The following is a 23,978-nucleotide window of genomic DNA, read 5'->3' as shown; positions in this document are numbered from 1 at the left end:
ACCTAGATGATGAAGTTGATGCACATATTGCTAAAGGTTCTGAAAGAATGTGTGGGAGAGAAGAGATATTAGGCTGCCTATCAAACTGAAGGTCGTGTGCCTGTGAATCCTGGTCAGTCTACTAGTACTATGCCAGAAAACCAAACAAATTCTTTTTGTTGTTGTTGTTGTTGAGGTAATTGGGGCTAAGAGTGACTTGCCCAGGGTCACACAGCTAGGAAGCATTAAGTGTCTGAGTTCAGATTTGAACTCAGGTCGTCCTGACTTCAGGGCTGGTGCTCTATCCACTACACCAACTAGCTACCCCAAAACCAATCCCATTTAAATTGTATTGGAAAGATTCTGAAGATTACCCAGCAAAATAAGGTACTAGAGGCTGAAATCTTAACTGCTACACATTCAAACCTTATTGCAGAGAGCATAATTCTGATACAGGTTGTCCATGTTGTTCAAGTGCCAAAGGTATGCTTGCCTAAATGACTATTTTACAGAAATCTCACAGAAGTCAAGTACTCACAGTGTGATCAGAAGAAGTAATACAAGGACACGCTCAAGAATTTTGGTATCAATGTGAGACATGGGAGACATTGTCACAGGATCATTCAGCATGACTTACCCTCACCAAAGAAGCTCTTCTGCTCTATGAGTAAAGCAGTAGCTCAAAAGATATGTGAGATATGTAACTTTAGAGACTTCTTCCTCCCAAATGATCATTCCAACCATTTGTCCTGACCCGTGATAGAGCATTTCAAGTTCATATTGATCTGATCAGCCACATTGGACACATTGTATACTGGCCCTGACATCATGATGTCATTTTGGTTCTTTGAGCATGAAGGACAAGGAACAATAGCCATTTATCTTGTATGTAACTTCAGACACCATCTACTGTACCATCTAGCTGTAAATAAAATAATATCTGTTTTGGTAAAGGCAGAAAAGCATTAGAACTCTTGATTGTGAACACCCGGATAAGAATAAGCTCTAGGACTAGATAGCTTTACATTCTTCCCAAATCTACTTTCTCAGTTTGATTCCTCCCCATTCAACCCCAATTTCTCAGAAGCCTCTAACTGTCACATTCATTCACTCTTATACATTTCTGCTTTTATAAATATTATACCACTGTCAAGAATGTGCTGCATCACCATCTGAACATAAACTACTCATTTTTTAACCACTTCCTTCCTGATCTCCCCCAGTAATGAATTCCTCCTCTGAATGCCTCTTGTTTGTGGCACTTTTATAATACTTATGAGCTCAAATTAGGAATTTTTGTCCTAGGACAAACACCATAAACCAGACTCAGGGAAGATATCCTCATTTGGAGATGAAGCTAACATTATTTCACAGAGTTTGGGTGGGGGAGATATAGATCCCAGAATATTGGGACTCCTGGAGTGAAAAAACAGATGCTTCCCATGTCTATTGTTTCATGAGCTTTTTAAAGCCAAAAAATATTTTTGAGTTTACAGAACACAATTGGGTAGCTAACTGGCACAGTGTAGTCTGGAAATCAGGAAGATTTATCTTCATGAGTTCAAATTTGGCCTCAGACACTTACTAGATGGGTGACCTCGGATAAGCCACTTTAACCCTGTTTGCCTCAGTTTCCTCATCTATAAAATATGCTAGAGAAACATCCAAAATCTTTTCCAAGAAAACCTCAAATGGGCTCATGAAGACTTAGACATAACTGGAACGACTGAACAATAACACTAGAACACAATCTTTAAGATTTTTTTAGAACACAAAATCTTTAAGATTTTCTTCAAATGAAATGTCTTCCCTCAGATGTATTAAAAGTCATATAATATTCAATGACAAATGTACCATTTTGTTCAGTGATCTGTTAAAAATCAATGTCAAAATATAAAATAGGGAGACATGTCCACAACAGGTATTTACCTTCATCATAGAGGGTGTCCTATACATAGTCTGAATAAAAGGGAATGCCTAATCAATGGCTAAATTTCCCAGATATTTTGGTTTCCAAATGACATTTTGCTGATGACATCATGCCCTCTAGCACTGAAGGACTTACTCAGTGAAGTTAATGGCTACTCAAGCCAGATCCAATGATCTAAACTGGAAAAAACAAAATGGATAAAAATGTGTATTACTAATATTAGGACATTCAGAGCCATTGAGTTAGTCCATCAGTATATAATACCTGGATAAATACTTCTAAGTAAAAATAAGCCTGGCCCATGACTGAATAGGAGGAGAAGATTGGGTTTGATGGAATTAGATTGGGTTTGATGGAAAATTGCATAGCAATTTTCCAAACTACTCCCTGCCACAAAAGCCTATTTTAAAAAATCAGTCTAGTTCTAGTAAAACTATATGACTGTAATTTATGGAACATCATGATATCAGCATGATCAAAATTACAGGTAATACAAAGCCAAAGGAAAGAAACATAGTATATATAGATAGAATACAAACTTTTACAACAATTTAAAAATTTTTATTAAACACCCAGTGGATGTCCACTGCACTACTCTAACACTGGGAGAGGTATAAAATTTGTATAAGATTTGGTTGCTGTTTTCAAATAATTTACATTCTAGTGGTGGGATAAGACATAGATATAAATAACTGTTATGTTCTATATCATATGAGTTAGAGATAATAGGGAATCAGTGAAATTAAAAAAAAAAATTACCTTCTCTCTCTCTCTTCTAACCTCTCTTGTCATTGAGAAAGAATGGAAAACAAAACCCTTGAAACAAATATGCATGGTCAAACAAAACAAATTTTCACATTGATCATGTCCAAGAAATACATGTCTCCATCTGTACCCTATGTCCATCACTTCTTTGTCAGGGGATCTCTGTAGCATGTTTCATCATGAGTTATCTGGAATTGTGGTTGCTCATTGTTAAATCAGAGTTCTTTAGCATTTCAAAGTTGTTTGTCTTTATAATGCTATTGTTAATGTATATATTGTTCTCTTGGTTCTGCTCACTTCATTCTGCATCAATTCAGATAAGGTTTTCTGACAAAATAGTATGATATCCCATACATTCACTATAATTTGTTCAGCTATTCCTGAGTTGTTGGGTAACTCTTATTTTTATAGCTCTTTTCCATCACAAAAGAATTATTATTAATATTTTACATATGGGTCTTTTTTCCTTTTTTTAAACTCTTTGAATAGTGATATCAAGTATACATGGTTTGTTAACTTTTTGGATATAATTACAAATTGTTTTCTACAGTAACTGGATCAGTTAATGACTCTAGCAACAGTATAGTAATGTATCTGTTTCCTCACAATTTCTCTGTCATATTTCATTTTCCTTTTTTTGTTTAATTTTGAATCACTGATAATTTTTTAATGGGAAGTGACCAGTAAGTATCAAATCTAACTCCCTAACAAAAACTCCAGCAATTATTTAAAGGGGCATTAGTTAAAACTATAACAAATAATATCCAAGTGAAAGACAAGTAAGCTCCTCTACCCAGTCTAGGACTGTATAAAAGAATGGGCAGAAGGTTTCTAATATTCTCAGTAGGAAAATTCCAAGGGTCCTGAAAGCCAGCCCAATCTCTAGTAAATGGGACTTGAAGCCAGTGAGATATCAGTCTTGGTTTGTCAAAGTCACATGGAAAAGGAGAGAGTCCTAAAAGGTCACTGAACATGGAAACTCACCTGGACAGTGATGGAAAAAAAAACCCATGAATATTCTAGGCAAAATTTAGAGTTTCTTAGTCAAGTAAAAAATTATTGTGTTCAGCCAGAAAAAGGAATTCAAGTACCAATGAAGGATAGACAGAATCACACAAGACTATGCTGCAAGTACTTAAAATAAAAGAAAATCTTGTAATATGGTATTTTAAAAGGGCAGGGAGTTAGAGGAAAGGGTTACCACAACTAGAAATAACATCCTGAAAAATCAAATATAATCTTACACGAGACAAATAGTCATTGAATAGAATAGAGCATTTTCATGCATTTCCGATGAAAATATAAGATCTGGGGTGAATTTTTGAAACAGGTCTCAAAAGAAATTTTTAAAAGATAAATAAATATACTTGCAAATGATGGAAAGAGGTAAATTATGATTAAGTACTTACTTTCCATTAGGTAAATGAAAGGACAAAGTGGGAATTAAATGAGATGAACAATGGATCCCAGAGTAGTTTTGTTCTGTTTCACTGGCATGAAGAGAGAAAAGAAAAGAGAAAGGGAAAAGGAATATACTAGGAAAGAAATAAGGAAAGAGAGAGGAAAGCTTACTATTTTTCATAATAGAGATAGACCTAAAAGTATACAAACATTTAGGAGGGGATAAAGCAATGGGCTTCTCCAGAATTTTCTCTTATTTGAATCTCCCCCTCTCCAAAGAAAGGCAATTGAACACACACTCACAAAGTTTGATATTGAAATGGATTAAACTCAACAACAGTTCAAGAGGGAGGATAGACTTGGGAAAGATAAATAACCCAAGCAAACATCAGCTTCAGATGTGGGGAATATAAAGACAAGTTTCATAGGAAAGAAAAATGTATTAGTAAGAAAAAAGATCTTATCTGTGAGAAGAAGAGTAGAGGAAGAAAAGGTCACTCCAGTTACAGAATATGAGGTTATTTTTCTTTCACTACAACCTTCTTCTTTGTAAAGAATAGGAGGAGCAAATAGAGGGAAAAGATTAAGTATATAATGGAAGGGAGAGTGCAATTGATCAGGACCATAAATGTGAACAAGATGAACACATTCATAAATCTTAAGAAGGTTACAGAAGAGATTAGAAAGTAAAATTCAACAATATGTTTTTGTTTTGTTTTGTTTTTACAAGAAATACACTTGAAATACAAAATTTTTTACAGAATTAAAATAAGAGACTGGAAAAGAATTTATAGTGCCTCAGGTGAATTTTTAAAGGAAAGGGTAGTATTCATGGTCTCAGACAAGACAACAATAAAGACATAAGCAAAGAAATTCTGTTATGCTTAACTATATATAATGAAATAATACCAATATTGAATATATGAGCATCAGATGACATAGCATCTTAGTACTTAAATGAAAAGTTGATTGAATTTCAGAAAGAAATAAACAACAAAGCAATAATAGCCGGAGGTGCCAATCTGTCCTTTATGACTTAGATAAATCTAATGAAAAAATAAGAAATTATTTAATGTTTAGGAAAGCTAGATATGTTAGATCTCTGGTAAAAACTGACTAGGAATTGAAAAGGAAGAACATATTTCTTACATTCACATGGTATCTTTACAAAAACTGATGCTAGAGCTAAAGCATAAAAATTCATAAACAAATGCAGAGAAGGAGAAATATTAAACATCTTTTAATGGCCATAATGCAATAAAAGATTATAATGAATATTTGAAGAAAAACAAATCTAATGGAGATTAAAAATAAATATTACAATCCAAAAGAATATGTAAATCAGATAACAAAAATAGAAACAATAAATGACTTCATGAAAGACAATGACAACAATGAGATAACATACCAAAATTTGTAAGGTGCAACAAAAAGTCATTAGGAAGAAATTTTATTTCTAAAACTTTTAGCAACAAAATACATAATAGATGAATGAAAAGGAAGAGGACAGTACATGAACACATGACCTTCTAGACAAGTCCACATTTGTGATAAGGTCACCTTTTCTTTGTGTCTTGTTTCCTTTGGTATAGAACCTTGAGAGAGATTAAAAAGTTCTAAGAGCTACCAAAAGTTCAACAGCTTAATCAAGTGTAGAATAATAACTTGCTTGACTAGACCTACCCGGTGAACTGACCCAATTGTTAAGATACTTTGTCTTACAAACAAGAGAATGTCAGTTACATTATATTTTAAGTGAATTTAATAGCGAGAATAACATTTACAGATACCACTCTAAGTTTGAGTGCACCCTCCACAAGGGTAGAGGAATAGAAGGTAGAATATACTTTGGTGTGGGGAGAGGGATGATTTTTTTTATAGTTCCATTCTTTCTATATGTTCTCAGTACATATCCCTTCATCAATTTATGTTAATTGTTTATTGATGGCATATGATGATGATATCAACCAATTATATGGTATAAATCAATTATTAGTTAAATTGATAATCACTGATAGAGATGATATTGAGGAAACATTAATTGCAACTGGCAACTGATATTATAATAGAATGGGAGATCAAGCTCATAACATTAGAAAGATATCCTCAACTCCAAAGGATTTGATAAAATACCCAGGCTAACAGAAGAAGAAAAAAAGAAATTAAATTATACAATCTTAGAAAAAGAAATTGAAAAAAGCCATAAATGAATTTCACTGGGGAAGGGGAGAAAGTCCAGATGAATTTACAAGTGAATATTCATAAAAAATTGGTCAAAGAAATATTAATTGCATTATTATATAGATTGTTTGCAATAACAGAAAAAGAAGGGATCATAGCAAAGTCCTCCTATGGTACAAATATAGTTCTGATACCATAGTATCACTCACCAGAGTGAGATCATGGAAGGAAAACTATTTATTATTATATCTAATAAATATTGGTGCAAAATATTAAATAAAACATTTGCATAAAGGCAAACTAAATTAAAGAAAATTGTTTCTTATGATCAGATTGGATTTACGCCAGGAATTTAGGATTACTTCAATATCAGGAAAAATAAAAATATGATAGATGATAATAATAGAAAAGCAAAAAATTAATAACATAATTACATCAACAGATGCAGAAAAACAAAAAAGTTAACATCTATAAGGGGAAAATACTATAGGCTGTTCCAATAAATCCAAGGGTAAAGAAAAAAAATGTCAATTTTTATCATTACTATTTGCTGTAGTTCTAAGAATACTAGCTAATGCAATAAGGCAGCATAAATTGAGTTAATAAACATCAGCAAAGAAGAAACAAAATTATCATTTTTGCAAGTGATATGATTTATTAGAAATCCCCAGCAAGTAAATTAAAATGAATTTAAATAAACTGATAATTTCAATAAAGCTTCAGGATATATGATAAAATGGAAAAAAACAAAATGTCTTTTTATATATTAATAATTAAACCAAGCAGGAAGAGATAGAAAAAGAGATTATATTCAAAATAACAGAATGCATAAAACAATCATTATTCCATCTATCAAGACATACATACTAGCTATTGGAATGCAACTACAAAATAACATTTAAATATATAAAGAAAGACTCAAATAATTTGAGAGATATTATCTATGCTTATATATTCCACTATAATAAAATGACAGTACTGTCTAAATTAATGTACAGATTTAATCTCATACCAATCAAACTACATAAGGGTTATTTTTATGAAACTAAAAAAATTAATGAAATTAATCTAGTGGAACAAAAGGTTAAGATATTATTAAAAAATTTAAATTTTCATCAGTGGAATAAATTAAGCAACCCAGACTCAGAAGCAAGCAAATTAGAGGCCAAGGAAATGAAATAACTTTTCATAACAATCAATAAAAGGGAAATTCATTACCAAACAAGGAAAAGAGATGATTTATACAAAATAGACAATTTTGGTTTCACAAAATTGATTAGTCTTTGCACAAAATAAGTGCAATTGGGAATGTAAAAAACCCCAAAATTTTGCATCAAATTTTTCTGATAAAGGTCTGATATCTGATACATGGGGAGATAGCCATGATGTGGTATATGGAAAACTGACCTCACAGTCAGGAAGATCTGGTTTCAGGAGCTACCTTTTTTTTTTCTTTTCTTTTGTTTATCTTTTATTATCTTTTTTGTCTTATTTATTTATTATATTATTTATCTTTTATTATACCTTTTTATTTACAAGTTATATATATGGGTAATTTTACAGCATTGACAATTACCAAAACTTTTGTTCCAATTTTTCCCCTCCTTCCCCCCATCCCCTACCCAGGATGGCAGATTGACCAATACATGTTAAATATGTTAAAGTATAAATTAAATACAATATAAGTATGCATGTCCAAACAATTATTTTGCTGTACAAAAAGAATTAGACTTTGAAATAGTATACTATTAGCCTGTGAAGGAAATCAAAAATGCAGGCAAACAAAAATATAGGGATTGGGAATTCTATGTAATAGTTCATAGTCATCTCCCAGAGTTCTTTTCCTGGGTATAGCTGGTTCAGTTCATTACTGCTCTATACGAACTGATTTGGTTCATCTCATTGCTGGAGATGGCCATGTCCATCAGAATCGATCATCATATAGTATTGTTGTTGAAGTAGATAATGATCTCCTGGTTCTGCTCATTCAGGATCTACCTTTGAAACATACTGACTATGTGACCTTGGAGAAGTGTCAGTTTTCTAGATAACTACTGAAAATTGTGAGTAGCAGATATAACACAAGTTGATTCAAGGACACTTAACCTAACTGACACACTGTCTAGTTGGGTTTCCCAAACAAGGCTAACCACATCTTCCCATAGGGTACCCATGAGGGATTAAGATATCTTTCTAATATATTGACTTGAACCTCCATTCTGATATATTCTCCCTAATATCAGTTGCCAGTTACAATTCGTACTCCCTTAGATAATTGCTAAATCAATTGATTAGTGCCACACTATCATTAAACCAATTAACATTAATTAGTTTTAAGTTAAGGTGAGTATCTTCTGACAGAGTAATAGATTTTGTTCCTGTTTTTTATTGTAGCAAAGGGGAACAGTAAGGGAAAGAAAATACATTTGTATTAAGAAAATAAATTAATTAGCAGTTATAAAAGCATATTTACTTAACACCTGCATTTATTCTCTGTTTATTTCTTATGTACTTGATTTCTTTTGGTCCCTGGGGAGAGTGAGCTCAAACTTAAAGGGGATGATACAAAGAAGGTTTACCTTGGAATGAAATATAGCTGATGAGTGAAATAGCTTACAGAAACTGGGCTATTCTTTCCAATTCATCCATTCCAAGGAATGGATTCTGCTAATTAGGCTTGGCTGCCTGTAAACTGGTATGGATTCAAATTTCTATGCCTTTGGTAGTTCTGTCATTCTTTCAAAATTTCATCTCCAATACTCATTCACTTGAAGAGATAGGGGAAAGAAAGAAAAAAAACAGAGGCAAAGAATAAAGACACCATATATTTGCAGCCCCTTGTCAGTTTTGGTAGGGAGATGGGCACCTGCCATCAAGAAGCTGAGAACTCCAGTCTTCTTTAATCTTCTCTGGGATTCTTCTAGCCTCAAGTCTTCTCTGACCTTTGAGTTACTTTGAGCATTTCTGGCTTCCACCTTCAAGAAGAAAAAATGAAAAGGTCATCCATATTTTAGTTTGGTGAAGGAAAAGATTCTGGGAAGACATGGGGGTCTTCATCATGTCCCCATTCCTAAACAGCTACTCTAGAGACAATGGGGAATTTCCCTTTGGGTGAGACCAGGGATTCTTTCTTGGTTAAGTGACCTTACTCCCAGTGAGAGAGAGAGCTCCTTCACTCTGTATTGTCTGGCATATAATCTCCTATATTTTCCTGTCTGTTATATACCTTCTTTGATTTCTGTTTTGCTATTTGTATAAATGAGTTTCTTTGCTCTTCACTAAGTATGCTCATTGTGGAACTAAGTATTTGATAGAAATGGTATAGAGTTTGAAGTCTTTCATCTCCTAATAATAATAACAAAGTGTTCAGAAATTAGACTGAATCCAATTGTATCCCCTAGACTAACAATATTTAAGAGCACAATGATCTCCAACCCTAATTTCCAGTTTTTCTTCCTGGAAGGAATTTAAGTCTCTGTTGGAAAATGATAGGGAGAGAAGAAGTTAGGGATGTCTATTCTGCCTCCCGTTAAACTGAACAGTGTTGGTCTTCATGCTTCATGCAGAGCTTCCTCTCTATCCATGCTTCCTTCTAAATCCACAGGCAAATTTTCAAAAAAGGGGGGGAATCAATATAATAATATGAATTATGAATATGAATAATGATATGAAATATGAAAAACTGTCACTATTGATGAGAACTCTATTTAAAATAAATAAAGTTTTCTATGCAGACATCAAATACTCTATCTCTTATTCTCACCATTATTGGACCTATTTTGTATATTTGCAGTATGTAAATAAATAATGAATGTGGAATGGAGGCAGAACTGTTGTAATAATCAATAAGGGTAATATAAATATTATAGTGTTTTTGGTGACTTGGTCAATATTAAGTTGTACTTCACACCAGCATATTTTTTCACATACATACTTTTTTGTTCACTTGCCAACATATTATTTCCTTCCATTTTAACATGGCAGCATTTAAGTCAGCATTTATGAAAAACCTAAGTTCTGTGTCTAAGCATATGGCTATACTCTCTACTAGTATCTTCTGCCAGTTTTCCAGTCAAACATTGGGAAAGTGAATGGATAATCAATGCTCTAGAAAGAACTATAAATTATAATTACAGTATACAATCAACTTTTAAGGAAAAAGAAAGTCAAATCATAAAACATTTGTTAAGCACTTATGATGTGCCAAGTGCCATATTAAGCACTAAATATTTAAAGAAAGGCAACAAATAGTCCCTGCCCTCAATGAACTTATAGTCACTGGGGAAGAGAGCAAGGAGACAACCAGCCACATACAAGATATATACTGTATAAATCTGAAATGAGCTCAAATGTAAGACATTTATATTTACATTAAGGGAGATCAGGAAAGACTAGAACATAACTGCCATTAAAAAAAATTAAAACAGTGTATATATCTTTATTTATAGTAATTCTCCGACCACCATTTGAAAAACCCAACTTCAACTTTTGCATAATCTACTAAAATATATTTTTTCCCATAGGAAGGTAGATAATATGGTATTGTAAAATCTTTGCAAACTGTCTACATGAAAATTGAGGGGATGCATATCAATTGGGAAATTATTGAATACCTTTTGGTATATGATTGTGATGGAATACTATTATGTTATAAGAAATGATAAGCAGGATGTTCATAGAAAAACCTGGGAAGACTTGTATGAATTGATTTAAAGTAAAGAGAGAAGATCCAGAAGAACATTGTATACAATAATAGCAATATTACAGAATAATCAACAGTGTGTATTCTCAGCAATATAAAGAGCCAAGACAATTCTGATAGATCTATAAGAAAAAATGCTATACACTTCCAGATAAAGAACTGGTAGAATTTTAATGCCAATTGAAGCATGGTTATTTTACTTTCTTTTTTTTCTTGGGGGTTTTTGTCTGTATTTTCTTTTACAGCATGACTAATATGGAAATACGTTTTACATGATTGCACATGTAGAATCGTTATTAAACTGCTTGTCTCCTCAATGATGGAAAAGAGGAAGGAGAATGGGAGAGAATTTAGAATTCAAAATTGTAAAAACAAACAAACAAACAAACAAAAAGCTAAAAATATAATTGGGAAAAATAAACTTAAAAAAAACATCCAACAAATTAGCTGCTATTATAGATCACAGATCTGGAGGTAGAAGTAACTTCCGAAGTCATCTAATACTACTCCTTCATTTTATAGATGAAAAAATAGAGACCTAAAGGGGTTTAATAACTTGTCCAGTTGTTTCAGAGGCAATAAACATCACAAAGAATTTGAACTTAGACCTTCTGACTCCAAAATCATTATATTTAGTACTCATAAAAATGAGAAGAAACTAATTCAGAATATATATGAAATTACCTCTTTTTTCCCTTTAAATGCCTGTAATCTATAGTAAGGGTAAGGCCAACTTTTAAAAAAGAACTTTAAAAAGGAATGAAGGTGGGCAACTAGTTGACGTAGTAGTTAGAGCATCAGCCCTGAAGTCAGGAGGACCTGAATTCAAATCCAGCCTCAGATACTTAATACCTCCTATCTGTATGACCCTGAGCAAGTTACTTAATTAACCCTAATTACCTCAACAAAAAAAAAAGAATGAAGAAGCATTTTAAAACTGAGTGCATTTAAGAAAGAAAAAGGCAAGTCAGAGAGACTGACAATGACTAATTTAGCTTTTTAAATTTTTTCAAAAAATTAAAATTCCAAAGTTAAAGATATTTATAGTTATATGAAAAAAATGATTAGAGAAATGCAAATTAAGACAAATCTGAGGTACCACTTCACACCTCTCAGATTGGCTAAAATAAAGGAAAAGATAATGGAGGGGATGTGGGAAAACTGGGACAGTTGGTGGAATTGTGAACTGATCCAATCATTCTGGAAAGCAATTTGGAACTACGTCCAAAGAGTTGTAAAACTGTGCATATCCTTTGATCCGGTGGTGCCACTACTGGGTATCCTAGAGAGATTATAAAAAGGGAAAAGGACCCACGGATAAGTTTGTAGCAGCCTTTTTGGTAATGGCAAAGAACTGGAAATTGAGTGGATGCCCATTAAATAGGGAATGACTGAATAAGTTATGGTATATGAATTTAATGGAATATTACTGTTCTATAAGAAATGATCAGTAGAATAATTTCAGAAAGACCTGGAGAGAAAGTTTATCTTACATGAACTTATGCTAAGTGAAGTGAGTAGAACCAAGAGAACATCATACATAGCAACAAGATTATGTGATGATCAACTGTAATGGACTTGACTCTTCTCAACAATTCCAATAGAACCATATAAAAAAGAAAAGAAAGAAAAAAAAAACCAATAAATCAATCAAATTCAATAGTATTTAACATCCATAGCCTGATGTGCATTCTCACATCACCTCTTCTTGACCATTATAATTTCAGCTATACTTAGTTTTGATTTATGTTATTCTTTGTGCTTATATTATAGTCATTTTGTACATTAGTTTCCTGATTCTGCTTATTTCAGCCTCAATTCATGTAAGTCTTCCCATACTTGTTTGGAATTCTTTTTATTTATTGTTTCTTTTAGTATAATAATGCTGCATCATATTCATATACCATCATTTTTTTAGCCAAATGTGGGAATCTTTCCTATTACAAAAGTGCTGCTATAAATATTGTGATGTATATTGAACCTTTATTTTTAGTTATTCTCCTTAGAATGACTAATTTATCTTTAAGAGTAAGAAAAAAAATTATACTGTTTTGTCTTTCCCCTAGGCTGACCAAAGAAACACATTTCAGACTCTTCTTAGGCCTGCTCCACTTAGGCAAGACTACTTCCCACACCCCCATCCCCCCCCAAAAAAAATTGAAACTGTCCTCAAGAATTCAAGAGAGTAAGGCTGAAAACATTGACAGTCAATTCCTTCCCTCAGACTTTCCTCATGGTCAACAGATGTATGGAAATAGTGGCTAAGTGAATGAGTGCTATATCTTTGATAAATATCCTTTACTTGTTATGGTATTTGTTAAATTTTATGTGATATACAATGTTTTGTTTCATTTTAGTTCTGAATCAGAAGTATCAAACATGCCTGATTTTTCAAAAAGATTCTGAAACAATGTGATATCTATTGATTTAAGCTTTCATATTATTCTAATTATTTATGTAATATAATAAATTAGAACAGAAAATGTTTGAAAGAAGATATCAAAAACTAAGATTAAAATAATTAAAATACCATCACACTGTTTATCTAAATTACATTAAATCAGAATTAGTATGTGGAATTGAAAAGTTCAACTTGTAAAAAAATATCATTGAAGAGCCACCTGGTATAGTGCAGAACAAAGAACTGAATTCTACTCCTAACTCTGATACTGATCTGAAATCTTGGGCAAAATTTTTCTTAGCATCAGTATCTTTATCTGTAAATTGGAGATGATGTTTTTGCATCAGAGGGATTATTGAGAGGATCAAATGAAATAATAAGCTTAATATGCTTTTTAAACCTTAAAGTACTATATAACTTACTGCTGGGAAAGGTAAAAAAAGATAATGCCATGTGGTTTAAGGAGGTTTACAAAAAGGTTTTAAGAGACGTGTGATACTGACCTAGAAAAAATAACAACAAAATTCTTCTGGAAGAACAAAAGGTCAAGAATTTCAAGGGAATTATTAAAAAAAAAAAATCAAATGAATGTATCCTAGCTGTACCAGATCTAAAACTATATTATAAGGCAGTGATCATCAAAACCATTTGGTCCTGGCTAAGAAATAGATTAGTTTATCAGTGGAACAGGTTAGGTTCACAGGACAAAATAGCAATCTAGTGTTTGACAAACCCAAAGACCCCAGCTTTGGGGATAAGAATTTACTATTTGACAAAAACTGCTGGGAAAATTGGAAACCAGTGTGGCAGAAATTAGGCATTGACCCATACTTACCAAGATAAGGTCAAAATGGGTTCAGGTGTAGGCATAAAAAATATCATAAAGAAAACATAGGATAGAAGAACATAGATAGGATAGTTTACCTCTCAGGCCTGTGGAGGAGGAAGGAAGTTGTGACCAAAGAGAAACTAGAGATCATTATTGATCACAAAATAGATAATTTTGCTTATATTAAGTTAAAAAGTTTTTGTATAAACAAAACTAATGCAGACAAGATTAGAAGGCAGGCAATAAACTGGGAAAACATTTTTTACATTCAAAGGTTCTGATAAAAGCCTCATTTCCAAAATATATAGAGAACTGACTCAAATTTATAAGAATTCAAGCCATTCTCCAATTGATAAATGGTCAAAGGATATGAACAGACAATTTTCAGATGAAGAAATTGAAACCATTTCTAGTCATGTGAAAAGGTGCTCCAAAGCACTATTGATCAGAGAAAGGCAAATTAAGACAACTCTGAAATACCATTACATACCTCTCAGATCGGTTAAGATGACAGGAAAATATAATGATGAATCTTGGAGAGGATGTGGGAAAACTGGGACATAGATACATTGTTGGTGGAACTGTGAACAAATACCCTTTGATCCAGCAGTGTTACTACTGAGCTTATATCCCAAAGAGATCTTAAAGGAGGGAAAGGGACCCACATGTGTAAAAATGTTTGTAGCAGCCCTTTTCATAGTGGCTAGAAACTGGAAACTGAATGGATGCCCATCAATTGGAGAATGGCTGAATAAATTATAGTATATGAATGTTATGGAATAGTATTGTTCTGTAAGAAATGACCTGTTGGTCATTTCATGTTGGATGATTTCACCTGTTGGATGATTTCAGAGAAGCCTGGAGAGATTTACAAGAACTGATCTAAGTGAAATGAGCAGAACCAGGACATCATTGTACATGGCAACAAGAAGACTATACAATGATCAATTCTGATAGACGTGGCTTTCTTCAATAATGAATTGATTCAGACTAGTTCCAATTGTTCAGTAATGAAGAGAGCCATTTATACCCAGAGAGAGGACTGTGGGAACTGAGTGTGCACTACAACATAGCATTTTCATTCTTTCTGTTGTTGTTTGTTTGCATTTTTGTTTCCCTTCTCAGGGTTTTTTTTTTTTTTTTCTTTTAGACCCGATTTTTCTTGTGCAGCAAGATAACTGTATGGATATGTATACATATGTTGGATTTAACGTATTTTAACATGTATTAGAATACCTGCCATCTAGGGAAGGAGGTTGGGGGAAGGAGGGGAAAATTTGGAACAGAAAGTTTTGCAAGGATCAGTGATAAAAAATTACCCATGCGTATGTTTTATTTTAAAAAAAAGCTATAATAATAATAATAAAAAGAAATGTAATATAATGGATAGAGAACCAGGAAGGTCTCAGCTCAAGAACTGACTCTGATGCATGATGGCTCTGTGACCTTGACTGTATTGTAGAACTGTTTTGGTAGAGGACGGATCCTTATTGGGAGTTCCCTATAGCAATGCTATAGGTCTAATAAAAAGAGATACACTTTATAAAATGCTGCTAACATATTGGCTACCATAGAAGCTTCCTAACTGATCAGTTTTAAAATGATTTGAAATTATTAAGAAATTTCTTTTCTATCTCTTCCTCATCGCAATCAATATCTCCCAGTTACCTTGTTGAAACTACTAGAAACAGGATACCAAATTTAAGATCTTGTAAGATTAATCCAGATTTAAGCCCTACAAAGGATCATTATATTTCTACATTAAAATAATATCACTAGGTGACTCAACAGGAAGTCTTTGATATGTCCTGGGGTGATGGAAGGTACCTATCAGGAAAAGTGGACAGAGATCATTTTAATGATAAATCTGTTCTAATATAACATCTTTCCTGTAAAAAGCTTAAAGCACTTTACTCATCTTACAGGATCACAGATTTTCACAGCACCTCTCCAAATAAGAGAAGATAAAATTTACCATAGTGTGCACCATATTCCAAAAAGGAAATGTGGACTTTCTGATCTTCCTAGGTAACTAGTAAAAGAATTTCCACCCACTTGGAAGGAGTCTGGAGATACCTGCTACAGAAGAAAGGATTGAATCATTTTATTAGGTTTCTGTTCTTTCCATATCAATTTTTCCATTGAATGATGTTACCTGAACTAATTATAATTTTTACAATAAATACATACTCCAGGCTTAAAACATGGAGTTAGTCACCTTTGATTTCTTTTTCTTTTGGATATAGGGATAGGAGATACAATAAAGTGCCAAGACTTGGAATTCTGTCTTTCTATATTTTCAATCTGTCCCTTCCATTCCATTGCCACCTCTACTTTATTACCCTAGGGAAGATACCAGAATTATACTTGGATTCCAATAACCTCTGAACTGATCTCCTTACCTCAAGTCTCTTCTTTTCTTCTTTTATTAATCTGTATATTCTGCATATTTCCAGAAAAATAACTCTATTTTGTATGGGTGGTTATTTTCTCCACAGAATGTTCCCCATGTAGTTTTTCTTATTCTCTGTGATTAAAAATTTTATTTAAAAAGAAGAAAGAAAATAAAACTGCTGCCAGATTAAGCTATCCTAAATAGTGTTTTCATCATGCCATTCCTTTGTTTTAAATTTCCAATGATCTTCTATCTAGCAAATAAAGTCCAAAATATATATTTCTTCTTAATTTGGCCCCAATTTCAGTTTTCTATTCTCTCTCCACTAAACTAATCCTTCGCTCTATTCAGAGTGGACTATTTATTTTTCTCCAGACTTGCCTTGGATAGTCTTAAATCTATCTTATTCAGTGCCTCTCTTGTTGTTCAGTTGTGTCAATCATGTCTGATTCTTCGTGACCCCCTTTGAGGTTTTCTTTCCATTTTCTTCTGCAGCTCATTTTACAGATGAGGAAACTGAGGTGAGGGCAGAGTCACACAGCTAGTAGGAGGTCTGAAGCCAGATTTGAATTCTAAAAGAACAAATACTTTGGTTCTTAGTTCTCAGACATCTTAGAAATCATCTTACTCCAAAGAGATACTAAAGAAGGGAAAGGGACCTGTATGTGCCAAAATGTTTGTGGCAGCCTTGTTTGTAGTGGCCAGAAGCTGGAAAATGAATGGATGCCCATCAATTGGAGAATTGGTAAATTGTGGTATATGAATGTTATGGAATATTATTGTTCTGTAAGAAATGACCAGCAGGACAAATACAGAGAGGATTGGCAAGACTTACATGAACTGATGCTGAGCGAAATGAGCAGAACCAGGAGATCATTATATACCTCAATAATGATACTGTATGAGGATGTATTCTGATGGAAGTGGATTTCTTCAACAAAGAGAAGATATAACTTAGTTTCAATTGATCAAGGATGGACAGAAGCAGCTACACCTAAAGAAAGAACACTAGGAAATGAATGTAAATTGCTTGCATTTTTGTTCTCCTTCCTGGGGTATTTATACCTTCTGAATCCAATTCTCCCTGTGCAACAAGAGAATTGTTAGGTTCTACACACATATATTGTATCCAAGATCTACTGTAACCTATTTAACATGTGTAGGACTGCTTGCCATCTGGGGGAGAGAGTGGAGGGAGGGAGGGGAAAAATCGGAACAGAAGTGAGTGCAAGGGATAATGTTGTAAAAAATAACCCTGGTATGGGTTCTGTCAATAAAAAGTTATTTAAAAAAAAAAAAAGAAATCATCTTAGTTCAACTCGTTCCACCTTTGAACTATAAAAGCAGTTTTTAGTTTATAGGATTCATTTGTTATTTATCTTAGTTTAATACATTTAGAATTAAGGTTACACTGGTAATATCACTCCTATTAATTTTGCAACCTTTCCATTTTATATTCAATGGCATTCATATGTTATTGTGGCACAAGCAACCAATTGCTACCTGGTAACCAACTTTTTAGAAAAGAAATAATGAATTAGGCTGATTTGTTAAAAAAAAAAAAAAAGTTGATCTTATGGTTGTATTTAAAGCTTGTTATTGCAATATTATCACATTGCTTTTTTCACTGTTTGTGTGCATCATGTCTCCTTATTTAGACTTTAGCCCCACTTAGGACAGGAAGTGTTTATGCTTTTTAAAATCCTCTATATTACAAAGCAAATGTTGTGGGATGAACAAGACATTGACAAAGTTATCATTCCTTATTTTAATCAACCATATGTACTAGCTCAACACTTATGAGCATAAGGGATGGATTTATTCACCCCTAAAAGACTTGGGCATTTTGAAATGATGAGCCAATTCCCTCAAAGTTATTGAGCTAGAAGAATCAATGACTCATTCAGAAGACCTTTAAAAAGAGGAGAACTTGCAACTCACTCTTTTCCTTTGACTCTCCCGTGATTCAAATAGTGCTCTTTCTCTGGACTCTTCCTGGGAGTGGCAGAGAAGGAATGGGTGATGATCCTCTTCGTCACAGCTTCTCCCATATGAAGCATGGACTAAACCTGACCCTTGGCTGCCTTTCTCTGCTTTTGTTTCTTTTCCTAAGTGGGTGAATGAACATTTTTTCTCAAGCTGGATATACCTAGACTTTTAAAGTTTGAGAAGTCCAGTTTGAAAGGTCCTGACTATATTGAATGTAGTTTACTGGTGGCAAGGGAAATCTTTTCATTGGAGAAGACACTATGAACAAAGGAAGAAGCTCATGACCCTGACATAGACATTAAGGGAAGTAGTGGAGAGCTGAAATGAAATATAGAATGTATTTTTCCTAGCCATACAGATTGCTTTATGTTCTGATAAGATTGAAGTTTCAGTTTCCCAGCAGATTGTTATGGTATTTTTAAGATAAATCACTGTCAGTATACACACAGGTCAGAAGGAGTAGGAGATTGTCTTGGCTCTCCTAAAGTCATAGCATTCCTTATTGTTAGATAAATGAAATCTGATCAACTTTTATCCACTGATTTAAATAATAATGTCCTAAATTAACAGAATTTCTTCTGATGAGGTAGAAATAGTAGTATCACATATCTCTCAAAAAAAAAAAAAAGGCAGTGCATTTTTGTTTTCCTTCTCAGGCTTTTTTTTTTTCCTTTCTGGATCTGATTTTTCTTGCACAGAAAGATAATTGTATTGGACTACTTGCCATCTAGGGGAGGGGGTGGGGGAAGGAGGGTAAAAGGTTTTGCAAGGGTCAGTGTTGAAAAAATTTACCCATGCATATGTTTTGAAAATAAAAAGTTAAAGTTAAAAAAAAAAAGCAGGAGAGAAGCAAAAGAAAAAATGGTTCAGAATATAAGGTAAAGATATAAAGCCAAACTTAGGCAAATTTAATGACCTGACCACAATATTTTTTTAATTAAAGCTTTTTATTTACATGCATGGGTAATTTTTCAACATTGAACCTTGCAAAACTTTCTGTTCCAAATTTTTCCCTCCTTTCCCCCCTCCCCTCCCCTAGATGGCAGGTAGTCCAATACATGTTAAATATGTTAAAATATATGTTGAATCCAATATATCTATACATATTTATACAGTTATCTTGGTGCATAAGAAAAATCAGTTCTAGAAAGGAAAAAAAAACTTGAGAAGAAAAACAAAATGCAACCAAACATCAACAGAAAGTGTGAAAATGCTATGTTGTGCTCCATACTCAGTTCCCACAGGCCTCTCTCTGGGTAAATATGGCTTTCACTTTTTCCATAACTAGCAGTGTTCAACATTTTTAAAATGCCAGTTATGGGAAAAATTTGTCCCTCCATCAGAGCAACTATTTGGAGTTGAAAAGGAATGCAAAGATCATATAATTTAAATCCCTCCCTTAAGATCCATGTAATTGAAGTGACTTGTTTACAGTCAAACAGTAATAAGTATAAAAGGTAGATTTGAACACAGCTCCTGCAACTCGAGAGTTAGTATTCTTTTCCCTATACCATGCTGTTTCATAATGCAAGTTTAATGGGTGATATCTCTATAAGGTATCAACTCATAAGCAGAAACTGAATTCTGGGAGTTGAAGTTCTTTGGGCTAGAAATGAAGCTGTTTGCATGCTCTCTTTAGATGAAGCACAAGAGAACACTAGGATATCTTTCTCCCATCAGAGCAGAGAAGTCCAAACTAAGTAAGAACAAGAGAGAGATTGAAGAGATGGAATAAAAACTGAATTGGCAACTAGAATTAGAGACAAGGAAAGAGGAGAAGGGACTCTGTAGTAAAAAGCATTTGCTAAGTACCTACTATGTACAAGACACTATGCTAAACACTTTACAAATATTATCTCATTTGATACTCATAGCAACCCTGTGAAGTAGATGTTATTATTATATCTATTTTACAGTTGAGGAATTGAACATTGATAAGTTGATGGGAAACACTGGGGCATCTGGCTGGTTAGCCAATTTTTGAATAGATGGTCTCTGCTATATTCATTGAGGCACTTGTCTACCTGGAAGAACTCTAAAAAGGTGCATGGATAGAACAAATTAGACTTTCAGAGCTTTTCTCTCTGGGAAATCTGATGAAAAATGATCACTGTCCTCTGTGTGCCTGAGATGGTAGACATTTTCTCCAAAGGTGTTTTTTTTTTTTTTTAAATTTAATTCGCAATTCCTGATTTACTTAGTATTCTAAAACCAGCTTCTCTGAATAGAAATATGATCATTATAACCTATCTTTGTCTGTTTCATAATCTATAAATGAGGAAATTATTTCCCTTATAAAAACAAGGGAATAAGCAATTGTATTGATATTCATGTGCCCTATCAATAAAGCTAAATATTATTTTCATTCTTGGGATCAATATGAGATATTTTATTATTTCTTAATTTAATTAATAAAATATATCAATTTTTGTATACATTCTAAAGTAGGTAAAGCTTGACCTGGGTCTTTTGGTGGCAAAGTGAGTCAGTTACCACTGCCATTTGATGGAAGGCTGGGATTGCCAAGTTATTCTTCTTTCTCTGTTTTCTCTTTTTCTTCTTACCTTTATGCATATATACAGAAATCTCTCTGCAAGGCTGAAGTTGAAGGCAGTGATTAGTGAGTAAGTTATGCTTACTTGGTGGAGAAAGGGAAATCTGGACCTGACCAGCATTAACCATATTCCAAGAGGAGGGGCCAAAGGAGGGGCTGAATACTATTTCCCTTTCATTTTCACTCTCAACCTCAAAAGCCAGATGGCACAAAGACTATAGAGAGACGTACATATGAATGTTTGAAAACAGAATATGGCCCATTGATCTGTTTACATTTGCCTAGGAACTACTTTAGTGGATATGTAGAGGAGTGGATGACAATTTTTCTCACCTCGTGAAACAGATTGAATTGTTTGACAAACGAGGAAAAGACAAGTGGGGGCAGTGTGTAGGCAGCAACTTTCTTAATTTTATATAATAATCTGCATGGCAGAAACATTATTGGTCTTATTTTCTATTTTCATCATGAACTAAAATTTAATTCAATTATCATTTACTTATTTCACATAGCTGACAGAGTTCAAATGATGAGAACATCAATCTAATGATATCTACAAATTGGTAAATAAAGAACAAATATTGAAAGGAATAAACACATTTCTAGTAGCTAGGGGAAATCCTAGTGAAGACCCTGATCATTGCTTTGATATAGAAGGAGACTGACTTCTGAAAGGCCTAATTAAGATAATGATCTCTTTTATTCCAATTGCCTTTAGGTATATTCTAGGGAGTCATTTAGATACCTAAGCAATTGTTATAGATAAGAGTTCTTCAGGGTTTTTAACTGATTAAGTGTGGCCTAGAAATTCTATTGCCTGTGTTCTTGTAGTAGTCACCATTCCATTTGAAATCCAGAGACTCCCATTGTTCACTTTGTGGTGATTCTTCCCTGTTCATTAACGTACTAGCTATTGACCATCAGAGTTTCTCAGTATGAAAATAAAGTTTATGGAGAAGGATTTAATTTTGTAGTATTCCCAACTACAGAATAATCCATTTCTTAATTCTGTGATGGCTACTCAAAAATTACAAAGTATATCATTTTAAGAGTGATTTTGAAAAGGGACAAATTAAAAATCATTTTAAAAGTTCTATAATATGCTTTATACATGGGGTTATCTTGCAATCTATGGAACAGAACATGAAACAGTTACATGAGGTTAAAAAGTTTTCCAGTATATTCTTTCATAAAATTTGCTACTTATCCACCACTACCATCCAGATTTCCATCATCTTCAAATTTGATAAGACTACCATGTAAGCCTTTATTAAAGTCTTTTGTAAAAATATTGCACCGCACTACACTAGAAAACACCTTGCCAAATTGGCACTCTTTTGAGTTCGTCCAACCAATTCTAAATCCTTTTAATTTTGATCTCACCTAGCCCACATTTCAAATCCCTCTTTTTCATAGGACAAGTAGGAGATAACTTTCACAAATGTTATCCTCAAATAGATGTAAGTTGTAAGTACAGTATTCTTCTGAATTACTAATATAATAACAGTGTCAAGAAAGGAATTTGTATTGATCTGGCATGATTTTTTTTTTTTTTGTTAATGATGATGAAATCATGTTGACTTCTTTTTTCTAAGTGTCAAATAATCATCTCCTTGATAAAAAAAAAAAAAAAAAAAAAAAAAAAGTGCTCAAGCAACCATCTGAATTCAGGAGATCCAGAGGTCCCATGCTCTTAGAAAAGGGATTTTTTTTTTTAAGTATAGTAAAAACACTTGGTACAAAACATTCCTCCCAAACCAGGACTTTACTCTCTCCTTCCTCCAAGTTCCTTGAAGGAAGTGGGCTCAAAGTACAAAGCCAGTGAGACATACACATAGGGAACACAAGTGGCAAAAAGATACCCCCTGACTCCTGGCAAGGTCTTTCCCATCCTACCCTCTTCCTTATGGAGGTAAAATGGAATCCTCATGAAATCTCCCTTAGTTATGTCCTTCTTCTGGACTCTGAGTACTGGTGCCTTTCTGAAGTGCATAGCTGACTCTTCTCTCTCCATACTGCTATGAACTAGTTGGCCCTTCTTTCATGTTCTCTAAAGGTAATACCATCCTAGATTAACAATTCTTCTACACATTTCTTCTGTTGCTGGCTACCACTACTCTAGAAACTCCTACTACTATCTCAGGTTGCATCTTTTTAGACAAATTCAATCTTGGTTCACTCTACAATCAATTAGAAGATTTTTCATCACTCTGTACTCAACCCAGAGATATCATAGCCTCAGATATTGGATTAGAATCAGGGAGGAAATATATGAAGATGTTCTATTTAATCCATGAGAAAGAAAAAATCTGGGCAAGCTTTTTTTATTATATGTTCTAGAATTTTTCCGGTTATCAAAGTCAAGTTCACTTTATAGGTACTATTCGTTTTACCTTTCCAAAAATCATAATACTGAACCTTTTCCAGCCCTTCAGTAACTCTCCTGTTTTCTAATATCTTCCAAATATGTTGGACAATGGCTTAGCAATTATGTCTGTTAATTCGTTGGGTTCACTAAGTAGAAGTTTACTTGCTCAATTTGACTTGAATTTATTTAGTGCAACTAGATATGTGATTTGGATATTACTGTTAATCACTTTTTGTTTTATCTTTTCTAGTTTTAAGGACATGTTCCTTGTGTTTTAAGAAGTTGCACTAATTCCAAGGGCAAAATTTAGCAGCTGATACTTTCTAGTCATATTATAAACTTTACCTCTGCCCCACTAAAAGGTGAAAAAAGCATGTGTATTCCGGTGCAATTTAACAAAGAATAGGAATTATTACAAAGATTAATTCCACCTGATTGAAATTCAGATGGAGAGCCCTGCAGAAGCTGCCATTGATCCCCTTAG

The sequence above is a fragment of the Sarcophilus harrisii genome, chromosome 3, assembly GCF_902635505.1.
Source record: "Sarcophilus harrisii chromosome 3, mSarHar1.11, whole genome shotgun sequence".
NCBI classification, from domain to species: domain Eukaryota; kingdom Metazoa; phylum Chordata; class Mammalia; order Dasyuromorphia; family Dasyuridae; genus Sarcophilus; species Sarcophilus harrisii.
This window is presented reverse-complemented; position numbering follows the sequence as displayed.